Source organism: Triticum urartu, chromosome 7A (genome assembly GCF_056163025.1).
Source record: "Triticum urartu cultivar PI428250 chromosome 7A, HENAU_Tu73, whole genome shotgun sequence".
Classification (NCBI taxonomy): Eukaryota; Viridiplantae; Streptophyta; class Magnoliopsida; order Poales; family Poaceae; genus Triticum; species Triticum urartu.
In genome coordinates, this window is record NC_141879.1 from 738,218,682 (window position 1) to 738,229,558 (window position 10,877).

Sequence of the window (10,877 nt, forward strand, 5' to 3'; positions counted from 1 at the left end):
GATCTCTGAATCTCGGGGTCACATTCCTCAGCAGCTTTGGTTTGTTTATACAGTAGTATACTAGCTTAACTGTTTGATATTGGTGTATAATTGACCAATTGTGGCAGCCAAAATTGGTACTCACACCCCAAATTTCATTTCTGAAATTCAAGGTTGACTCAGAGACAGCAGAAATGAAACGTCTAGAACGACTCATTGCAGAACACTCTGTGACATTAACGGCTTCAGTTTCGTAATTGTTTCCATCCTTCCTGCAAGGTTCAGTTAAAAACAGAGTCGTCAGCAGAGGAGTGGGAGAAGTGAGAAGTACAACTCCCTCCGTAAAGAAATACAAGGGCGTTCAGATCACTAGTAAAGAAATATAAGAGCGTTCAGATCACTACTCTTGTGATCTAAATGCTCTTATATTTCAGAGCGTTTAGATCACTACTTACGGAGGGAGTACTTTTGTTATAAAGATCGTTTGTAACAAGACATGCCAATCTTCAGCCGAGAAGAGAACCCATGTTCAATTTTCTTGTTCTGTTCTTAGACTTTCTTTATTTATTTTGCCTGTATCTGGATCATTTGAACTATTTATTTGAATCTTATGTGCTATTTGGAAAGGCAAGGTTTTGTATGCTTCAGCAATGCACTGAATTGAACCGGCTGTAGGTGCCTGCAAAATGGCTGGTTCAGATCTCTGAATTTCAGGAGCACCTGCATCAACAGCTTCGGTTCGTTAATACAGTATGCTAGATTGATTGTTTGATGTTGGTATGTATATGTATATGTATATGTATATGGATGCTGGGAATTCCAGGGGATGGTTCTGATGATTCAGATAATAGAGAATTCCCGAGCAATGGCGACTGAAGCTATATTTGCCTGCTGGAGGCAAAAGCTTCAGTATCAGACTCGAGCGAAGCAAATGGATCTTTTCGCAGTACCATGTAAGCATATATGCCCACCTCTAGAAAGAAATCATAGTACTGCTAGCATGATGAGCTGGAAATTCCATTTCTGAAATTTATGCTCAAGTTATGGCCAAGCTGAATTTTACAAGTATCAACTCACAGCAGCAGGAATAACAGAAGGATGTGTCTAGTCTAGGCACGGATTGAAATGAAACATAACAGCAGCGGGCTAAACAAGAGCAACTTTTCTTCAGTCAGGCGATTGTTTCCAGACGAACTCCACGCTTGCCGGCGACCAATCGAACTCCTATGCATTACTGTCAAAGTGGGACAAACAGTGCTTGCAATTGCAAGCAGGCAGCATTCCTCTGTTTGTTTTAACAAAACTAACAGGAGTGGAGGTGCAAGATGTGGAAGCAGGAAGCAGTCCTGTAGGTGTTCTTTACAATAGGATGTCTGTGTGTCGTCGTCACTGGATCGTCTGTGGTGTCAGTGTAGTTTGTCCATGGGTGCACTGTAACCTCGCTTACGATGTTGTGGTTGTATTCCTGGAATGTTAGCCTTAGAGGTCTGAACACTCATGGACAAGTGCGTGGTTGTAAAGCAGAATGCTCTCTGCATATATGGAACCGTGATCGATCATGTGGGACTCGGTGTTAACCTTCTTTCTTCCACTTCTTCACCGCCACCGTCACCGCCACCGCGGCCGGCCCCTCTCCATTTCCATGGCCAATGCTCTAAGCTCCCGTGTTCATCGGCCTGAATTCGACGCAGGGTTGCGTTCGATAGCTGACTGCGGGGACCTGACGTGGATTACGTGGGGGACTTCACATCGCTAGGTGAACAACTCCCGGTTTGACTCTGCAATCGTGGCCACGTTCAACCTTGTCGTCGACGAGCTCCTCTTCAACTCATTTTTGCGCTCGGCAAGATATACGGCAACGCGCACCACCTCGTACCATGTCCCTCCCTTTTTGGCTGAGGGCTTAGAGCATCTCCAGCCACGCCCCTAATAGGTCCCAGATGATTTTTTAGCATCGCCGTTTAAAAATCGGCTTAGTTGTGCCCTCGGAAGTCTGTTTTTCATCGATTTGGGCTGAAACTGGTGCCGGCGAACTCAGACCGAACCTGGCGCGCTGGGGCGCCCGGAGGCGCAAGAGCAAGCGATTTTGGCGCGAACAAACTGCGGGCCCGCCGAGTGAGCGACCCCCGCCTCGTCGTCCTCACAAGGCCTCGGTTTCCCGCGAGGAATCATTGCCAAGGCTGCTACCAGTTAGTCTTCCATTGATTCCTCACGGGCGGCGCAGCGACGCCCCACCACTCCCCCCCCCCTCCTCCCGCCACGCGTACACACCCCCGACCTCTATATAAGCAGCGCCTCCCCTCGCTTGTGGCCACACCCCGCCCACAGCCGCCGAGCTCTTCCTCTTTCTCACCATGCGCAACCGCTCCCAACGTTCCTACCCTCTCTCCCCGTGCCCAGCCGCGACGATGGGCGAGAGGTTCCCCCGCGATGGAGCGGCGGCCAATGGCTTCGGCCGCCGCTCCTTGCACGAGTGGGAAGCCCACTTGCTGTTCGAGGCCAACGTCCCGGCGCTTCCCGACATGTGCGCCGGGGCGGTGAAAGCTCCGTGCCAGTGGCGTCCCCATCACCCCGATGTTCGACGTCGCCGCGCGCGCCGACTACTTCACCGACGAGGTCGACCGCGTGCGGGGGTCGCTGACGCCGGAGCAGCGGGCCCTCCTGCAGTACGCTGCCGGCAACCACAAAGCGTGGGCGGCATACTTCCAGCGCCGGCAGGCGGAGCGGCTGGCCTCCACCAACAACGCGTCGGTGGGGCGGAGGACCAAGAACAGCGAAGACCGCCGCCTGTGGTGGGCGCCCCCGGCCGCACGCTCCACGCCGTCCTCCAGCACCTCGAGGGCGGCAATGAGCCGCCGATGACGTACCCTGCCTTCTCAGTCCCCCGCCGGAGCGGCGGCCAATCGATGGTGAGAAGGGTCGGCTCCTCTTCTTCCTCCTCCCACTCCTCCTCCCGCTCCTCCTCCCACTGCTCCTGGTCGCTGGCGCTGTTCAACGTCAAGGCCGAGCCCGAGCCCACGGCGACACGCTCGGCCAGCGCACCCGCGGCGCCGGCATCGTCATCAACGAGGGCGGGCGCGCCTCCTCCTCAGCTCCTCCCCGCGTCGGCAAGCTGAAGACGGAGCCGGGTCTCACCGCCGTGAAGACGGAGCCAGGGCTCGCCGGCTTGAAGACGGAGCCAGGGCTCGACGACGCGGTGGCCTTGAAGTGGGCGCGCGAAGACTGGCCAGGGACAGAGCTGTTGTGCCAGCGCCTCGCCCTAGAGCAGTTCGCCGTTCGGCGCCGTGGCCACGACAAGGAAAGCGTCGTCGTCCTCGACGACGACGCACCGCCACCGGTCCGCCAGGGCGACCCTGGGCAGGGGTCCAGCAGGGGCGGCCGCGTGGAGGAGAAGGACGACGAGGACAACAGCGGCGGCGGCTGCGACGGCAGTGACTTCGCCTCTCTCAGCACGTTATTCAGCCTGTAGTCGCGGCCTCTTGTGTTTTCTTTTCTAAGTATTTTATCTATGTAAAAAACTATTTCAGTTCGCCGAACTATACTGTTTCGCCGAATATTTGTCCTGATTCGCCGAATTTTAGTCGAATTAAATGTTCAAGAAGTTTAAAACAGACGCCTGGGGCCGACCCTGGGGGCGTCGGCTGGGAACCCGATCGCCCCCAGGCCTATTTTAGCGCCGGTTCGCCCCTAGGTGGCGATTTTTGGAGCCACCTTGGGGGGCCAACGGCTAGAGATGCTCTGAGACTGTCTCCCGCCCGCGTGCTACCTTTTGTTCTTTGCGGCAATTTTTATATTTTAGCCAAAAAAAATTGTTCAGCCAGTTGGTGCGCGTCTCTGCTCGACCGGTGAGTCTTGCAGTGAATCTTCCTTCTGCATTTGCACTCTATGACCAGGGTCGTCTCCGGGAATTTGAGGCCCCGAGCGAAATAAAATAGGACCCTATATTTTGAGGAATTTATAAAAAATATAGTTTACTTAATAAGTATATTACTTGCTGTTATAACGTTCCTATTTAGAAAATATTCAACAAAGAGAGCCTTTCCTTAGTAGTTGGGCATGCGGTTGTGCAGCGACCCGAGCTCAATTCCACAAGTTTTTTTCCTCATTTATTAAGAATCAAGTTTGGTTTGTGACGGAACCACTCATCATGAAATATCTTGATACTCATTTAAAAGAAACTCCGAGGACCATGTTTATCTTGGTACTCATACTAAAATGGTTGTATGCATCCCTAGTTGGTGCAGAGGCCAGGAAGTGAAAACCACTCTCATTTTTTGGCATCTTGACGCACGTACCCCCTCGTCTCGATCGTCCCTCCAGGGCGATCGGGGGGGGGGGGGGGGCAGGGTGGAGGGGGAAAGCCCCCAACCGCCCTGATCCCATCCCTCCTTCCCTTTCGTCGCCGCCAGGAGACAGCATCAGGCAGAGCTCGTGTGTTCGACGGCGGCAGTGGGTTGCTCCCCCTTCCCGGGTTGTAAGGCGACGAGGGTGCTAGATCTGCGAGGGTGTGGCCTATTCCCAATCCATGGTGGCACGGTGGCTCCTGTTGGAGGCGTTTGTGGTGGTGTTGGTTGAGATGGCCCGATGACAGAGGTGGGGCTGGGCGTGGCCTGTGGTGGCGGCGGCGTCCGGCCCAGGTTCGGTCTTGGCAGTGGCGGCGGCAACTCCGGCCCGGATCCAAACATGGCCGTGGCGGCGTCCCCTCCGCCAGGGATGACGGGCTAGGTGGTGGGTCCTTGTGGGAGCTGATCTTGGGATCCCGCACCCGAGGATGTCGCAGGATGCGTGTGGTGGTCGGAGCTTCCTTCGGCGTCGATGACGCTTGATGCAGGATCACGGTGGCAATTGCCGTTGTATGGGCCATGACAACTGCGGGCACAACGGTGGGTGCTCCCTGTAGTGCCTGAAATCGGGGCAACGACCCCTCTTCATCAACGGCGGCGGACTCCGAGGTCGTGTGGGCGACTCAGAATCTGGATCTCAAGGTGGTGACAGCTTTTCTGAGGCTGGTGGTGGTATGGGACGTCCCCTCCATCAACTGATCGAGTTCGATGCGGCTCAACAGGTGACACAAATACCTCTTTTGGAGTTGTCGGGTAGTGCCTGTCGCCGGCAGGTGAAGTCACCGGTTGATGCGCTACCGGCGGATGCTACACACGACATCTTATTCGAAGACGTCAAGTCGTGCCTGCTACCGACAGGTAATTAATGCACACTGGCTCTGGCAGAGGTGTCATGTTTAATCTGCTGATGTTGGATTGAAGGTGGTGTGACAGTAGCTGGAAGCAGGCGGCATGGGACGTCTTTGTCTTCCGTTGTCTTCTCCAGATGTATCCTGCTATCGAGGCATCGGTAGACTGATAAGGGCGTATGGTACAGACGGCTTCGGCGACGAGTTTATGCACTCCGGTGGAAACACAAGATCTCCGATAGGGCTATGTCGACACGTGCCTACGTCGTGTCCTTGCTGAAGGTGGTGGATTGAAGCATGGCTTTGGGGATGAGAATTCGAAATGCAACCTTGTGGTGGACTCACTGTCATCAGCACACACGCAATGATTCCATCTTGAAGGCGTAGCCTAGGAGTTGTGTTTTTCGTTTCTGATGTCTTGTTACATAGGATTGGTGGCTATCTGGGGGAGTTACTGTCGCGAGGTATACTGCCTCAGAGTTTGTTTTTCACTTTATTTCTGGGTCCAGATTGTTCGACAGCTGAATTTTACATTATTAATAATATATGGCTGGATGAATCATTCTGATGTAGAGGCCAGGGGTCGTTCTCCTTTTCAAAAAAATAAAAAATTATGCAAGATAGTAAAGATTGTACAGAATCAAACAATAAACTGATTTAATATTCTATGGAGAAGCATTATGATAAGTAATGAATATATCTAGGTTTTTTTTAATATATTCAGTGCAACAGCTAGACGAACTAAAGTTTGGGATCAATTGATGAATAATAACTGATCAAGGATTCGATGGAGCATTGACTTACAGTGTCAGGATGGGCCTTTCGATCTTCCCTGATGGCATCATATGGCGTGACTATGATATTACAAGTAGATGATCAATGGGGAAACAGTTCCGAAGCTGAAAATCAAGACCACGTCCCACTTTATAAAACAGACCTTGACTTTATGAAAATCAACTCGCAATTCACCTTGGTAGTCTAGCACATTTGCAATAAGACCTCATGTTTCATCCAAATCAAATTACTGTAATGAAATTCTGATGAAAACTTTGAGCGTGGGAAATTTTTGATTAAATATGAGGTTCATCTTGCAAAACATGTTCACATCCCGTCTCTGTCTTAACCTTTCATGCGCTAGAATGACGATAAGTTATTATATGACTACGGGTAATGAGTTGTTATATAACTATAATGATGAGGAGTTGTTATATCGTTATGACACTGATGAGTTATTATATCATTGGGGTGGAAAAAACATGAATTAAATTAAAGTGGATGGATCCAAGTGACCAAGTTGAATTAGTAGGACCATATGATGTTGGGACGGTACACAGGTGTCGAATGAAGGCAATGCCTATCAAGTCCAATTTTCATTGAGGACATATATAAGGAGATTATTGCATCCGCGGAAGTCAAATCACTCAAAGTGTTTGCATGTAAGGTGGTCATGACTCCTCTCAACATAAAGAGCGAATGATGCAAAGTTGCCATCAGCCGGGTCGAAGTACCTGCCCAAAGAGTTCGTGAAGATGAACAAAAAGGTGGTAGCAGAAGTGGTTCTACATCTCGAATGTGGAGCTGTGTCAGACCCACCTCGGGCCGGTGTCATCACGTCACTTGGAAACAGACGGCACATAGGGCACTTTTGCCCGCGGAGGCGCGATGAAGGCGAGTACGCCAACATCCTTTATAGTAGTAATAATAGAATAGAATAGAATAGATGGAATCGAAATGATATTTTTATTTGTCAGTGCAATTCATCATAAGGTAAAAATGGAGCAGAAATGACACATTGATTTGTTTGTGTAATTACACATGCTATACAATGTGTTAATAATAGACAGCTATGTGCAGTTTTTATACGGTTAATTCCATGACAAAATACATAATCCATTGCCCCAAAAAGTACGTACTATCCTTTTGTAAACAAGTTATAAAATCACAAATTTGGTAGGGCAGATAAAAAAAGAATAAAAGGCTACCGACGCTCACATAGGATTCTCAGAAGATGACGATCTATAAGCTGTTCATCGTAATCTGACATGATTGGCTTTAGTGATTCGGATGCCTTTGTTTGGGTGGGAAACAAGTCATTCGGATGCATGATTGATCCCATGGGACCTACGTACTTGGCAGCCTCCTCCGATGGGCTTCCTAGCAATTGCAGAGACATTGCTAGACAGGACCTGTCCCAATAATTGGCCATTCACGCGCACACAGTGCAACCTGATCAAAAGCGGTAGCAGCAGTCAGCACTCACACCACGCTCGCTCCTCCATTATTGACTGTCTGCTTCAACAGTCAAGCTCGCTACCATTGCCTGCTTCTCCATCAAACACCACCAGCCATGGCCCTTGTGTAACCTAGCTGTAGCGGCTTCACCTTCTCAAACGGGGCAAGAGGGAGATGGCGGGCGTGGGGGTCGGGACGGGGGCGTTTGGCTCCGTCCTCGGCAAGCTCGCCACCCTGCTCGGCAACGAGTTCAAGATGCTCAAGAGGGTGCGCAAAGACATCGAGTTCCTCCAGCGGGAGCTCCGCCGGATGCAGACCCTGGTGAGCACGCTGGCGGACATGGAAGGGCTGGACGAGGTGGCCAAGGACTGGAAGGACAGCATGCGCGACCTCAGCTACGACATGGAGGAGTGCATCGACCGCTACATGCTCCGCCTCGGCAACGGGGAGGTCAAGCCCAAGTTCGTGAAGAAGACCATGCGCAGGATCAAGACGATCTTTGAGCGCCATGGCATCGGGTCCCAGATCAAAGAGCTCAAGGACCGCGTCGAGGAGGAGAGCAAAAGGCGGCAGACACTGAATCTCGACAAGTATGCAGAAAATCGCCCGGTGGCAATAGACCCCCGGCTGGCTGCGTTCCACAGGGCGGCCAAGGACTTGGTGGGCATGGACGGCCGCAGGGATGAGGTTATCTCTTTGTTGACGGAGCAGAGCGTGAAGCTGAAGGTGGTGTACATTGTTGGAGGTGGGGGGCTGGGAAAGACCACCCTTGCAATGGAGGCCTTTGGCATGATTGGAGGACAATTCGGGTGCAAAGCTCATGTGTCCGTGTCGCGCACCCCTGACCTCAAAAAGCTTTTGAAAGATGTCCTTTCTCAAATCGACCAAGATGGGTTCAGTAGATGTGAGGGGTGGGAGGACCACCAGCTAATCCGTCAGATCCATCGGGCCTTGGCAGGAAAGAGGTATAGTTTCTTCATACATATGTGTGACCATAGCTTAATTTGATGATACGTATGTTTTGTTTTGGTCAGACAAAACCATTTATGTGTTTGCACCCTACAAAGATAAATGTCACTCTAGTGCTGAACACCATCATTGTGTAAATGAGCTTAATTAATAGTGCAATATTTTATACAGGTACTTCCTTGTTATCGATGATGTATGGAAGGAGGGAGACTGGAATTCTGTCAAAGCAGCTTTTCCTGACAATAATAAGCGGAGCAGAATAATTGTTACTACAAATGCTACCTTTGAGCGACTCTCGTCATCACCGCTATCAAATGCTACCTTTGAGCGATGTTCATCCCCGAACATTGTTCCTTCAGAGAATTTCCCTCCAGTCTAACCCTCATGCTCAGAGACTACAAGAGATTTTAGATGGTATCTTAAGAAAATGCGGAGGTTTGCCGCTGGCTATAATTACCATTTCGAGTTTGCTAGCCAATAAACCCCAAAACACAGATGAATGGGAGAGACTCCAAGCTTCTATTGGTACTGGTCTTTCATACCAGACTGATGGCACAGGAAAAGGTATGAGGGATATATTGTTACACACCACTTGAAGACTTGTTTGTTGTACTTATGTATATATCCAGAGGACTGGCATATCTCGTGTGAAGAACTGAAATGGAAGTGGATAGCCGAGGGATTCATTGCAAGAGAACAGGGAAATTTGTATCTAGAAGCAGAGAGTTGTCTTCATGAACTTGTCAATAGAAGCCTGATCCAGTTGGTCAATTCTAATGTTGACGATGATGGTTTAAAAAAATATTGTCAGGTTCATGATATGGTGCTTGACCTTATAATATCTCTGTCAGATGGAGAGAATTTTGCCACCATTCTGAACAGTGTCCGAAATTCTTTGCCAAGCGGGAAGACCCGTCGTCTCTCTCTACAATCTAGTGGGCTTGACCTGAAAAAGGCAATACATGACATGACAAGAAGCAAGTTACATGTCCGTTCATTGCATGTGTTTGTTGAAGCTAAGGAGATACTCCCACTTGTGGACTTCCAGTCTTTGCGTGTGTTTGATACATGTGTTGGTCATTGGTCATGGAAAAAGGAGCATATCAGCAATATAGGAAGTTTCTATCAACTGAGGTATTTGAGAATTCAAGGAAGAAATATCGAGGAGCTTCCTAAAGATATCGGAAAGCTACAGAACTTAGAGACGCTCGATCTGAGGGGCACTTATATTAGAAAATTGCCACCAACTATAGCCCTGCTGACCAAACTGATGTGCCTATTCATTGAGCACAACTATGATGTTGAGTTTTCTGCAGATATGTTTGGGTGCATGCCAGCCCTGGAGGAAGTGTCAGATATCGGTAGAGTTGACAACCCTGAGAAATTTTTGGCAGAGCTTGCACATCGAAAAAAACTGAGGAAGATCTCGATGAATTATCTATGGATTGGGAATGGGGATCAGGATAATGTAAGAGGTTACAGAGAAAGACTGGCATCTTCTCTAAATGAGTTGTGCAACAAACACAACCTTAGATATCTTCATTCTCATGGACATATGGCAGAATATTTGTTCAGTGGTCCACACACCTTTGAGCGCCTCCAACATCTTAAACTAGATGTGTATTACATGGAAAAGCTTCCCAGGGGAATGGCCTCCCTAACCAACATACTCAAATTGGAAATGAGGGTTACACTATTTGATGAGGAAGGTCGCAATATTCTCATGGGTATGCCTTATTTGACCTATCTCCAGCTAGATGTAATGCGGTCGGCGCCTGATGTCATGAATGTAAGTAGTGAGGGATTCAACCTTCTAGAGGTGTTCGACTACGAAGTTAGATTTGGAGCGATACAATTTGCAGCAGGTGCTATGCCAGCACTCCGGCGTCTCCACCTTTCCTGCAGTGCAAATTGTTTAAGGAATGCTGATATTGACATGGGCATCGAGCATCTTTCAAGCCTTGCACACCTCGAGCTCAAAACTGATTGCATTGGCGAAAGTCGTCACAGTGTGGAGGCTTTGGAGGATTCCGTTAGAAAAGCAGTCGCCTTGCATCCCAACCTTCACACTCTTCAACTCCATGTCAGTAGAAGCTTTGAAAGTCATCTAAGTTAGTGACATCGCTGAAAGAGGTATACATCTTGGCGCGCTGGTTTCTTCATTCCACTACACTGCGTCATGTCATTTACTGATCTGGCCCTCTTTTGATCCCAGCTTCGGTCTGTCTCACACGGCAGCAGCAAGAAGACCGCCAAGTGATGTGAGCTACACGAGTTTGTTCCGTTGTCCAACTCTGTGATCAGCCAGAGTATTCATGTACTTTCAGACATGTACTGCCTTGTGATTTCTAGCTAGAAGCTTTCGTTACTTTGTGTGTTTGTAATAACAGGGTTTGGTGCATCAGGTTTTTCGTCTCATGGTCTGTATTCGAGTACGAGTATGGACAGTGGGTTTTCCTGATGCGCGTCGAACCCATAATCTGCTTTCTTGCTCCGTTCTCAGACA

General features: G+C 49.4%; 1 pseudogene across 1 annotated transcript; it reads left to right on the plus strand.

Annotated features, from left to right (window-relative positions):
* The first annotated feature begins 7,261 nt into the window (after window positions 1–7,261).
* On the plus strand, window positions 7,262–10,877 carry LOC125518839 (disease resistance protein RGA5-like; annotated as a pseudogene). Its single transcript, XR_015611377.1, has 3 exons — window positions 7,262–8,367; window positions 8,543–10,504; window positions 10,587–10,877. The product of XR_015611377.1 is annotated as a disease resistance protein RGA5-like (transcript).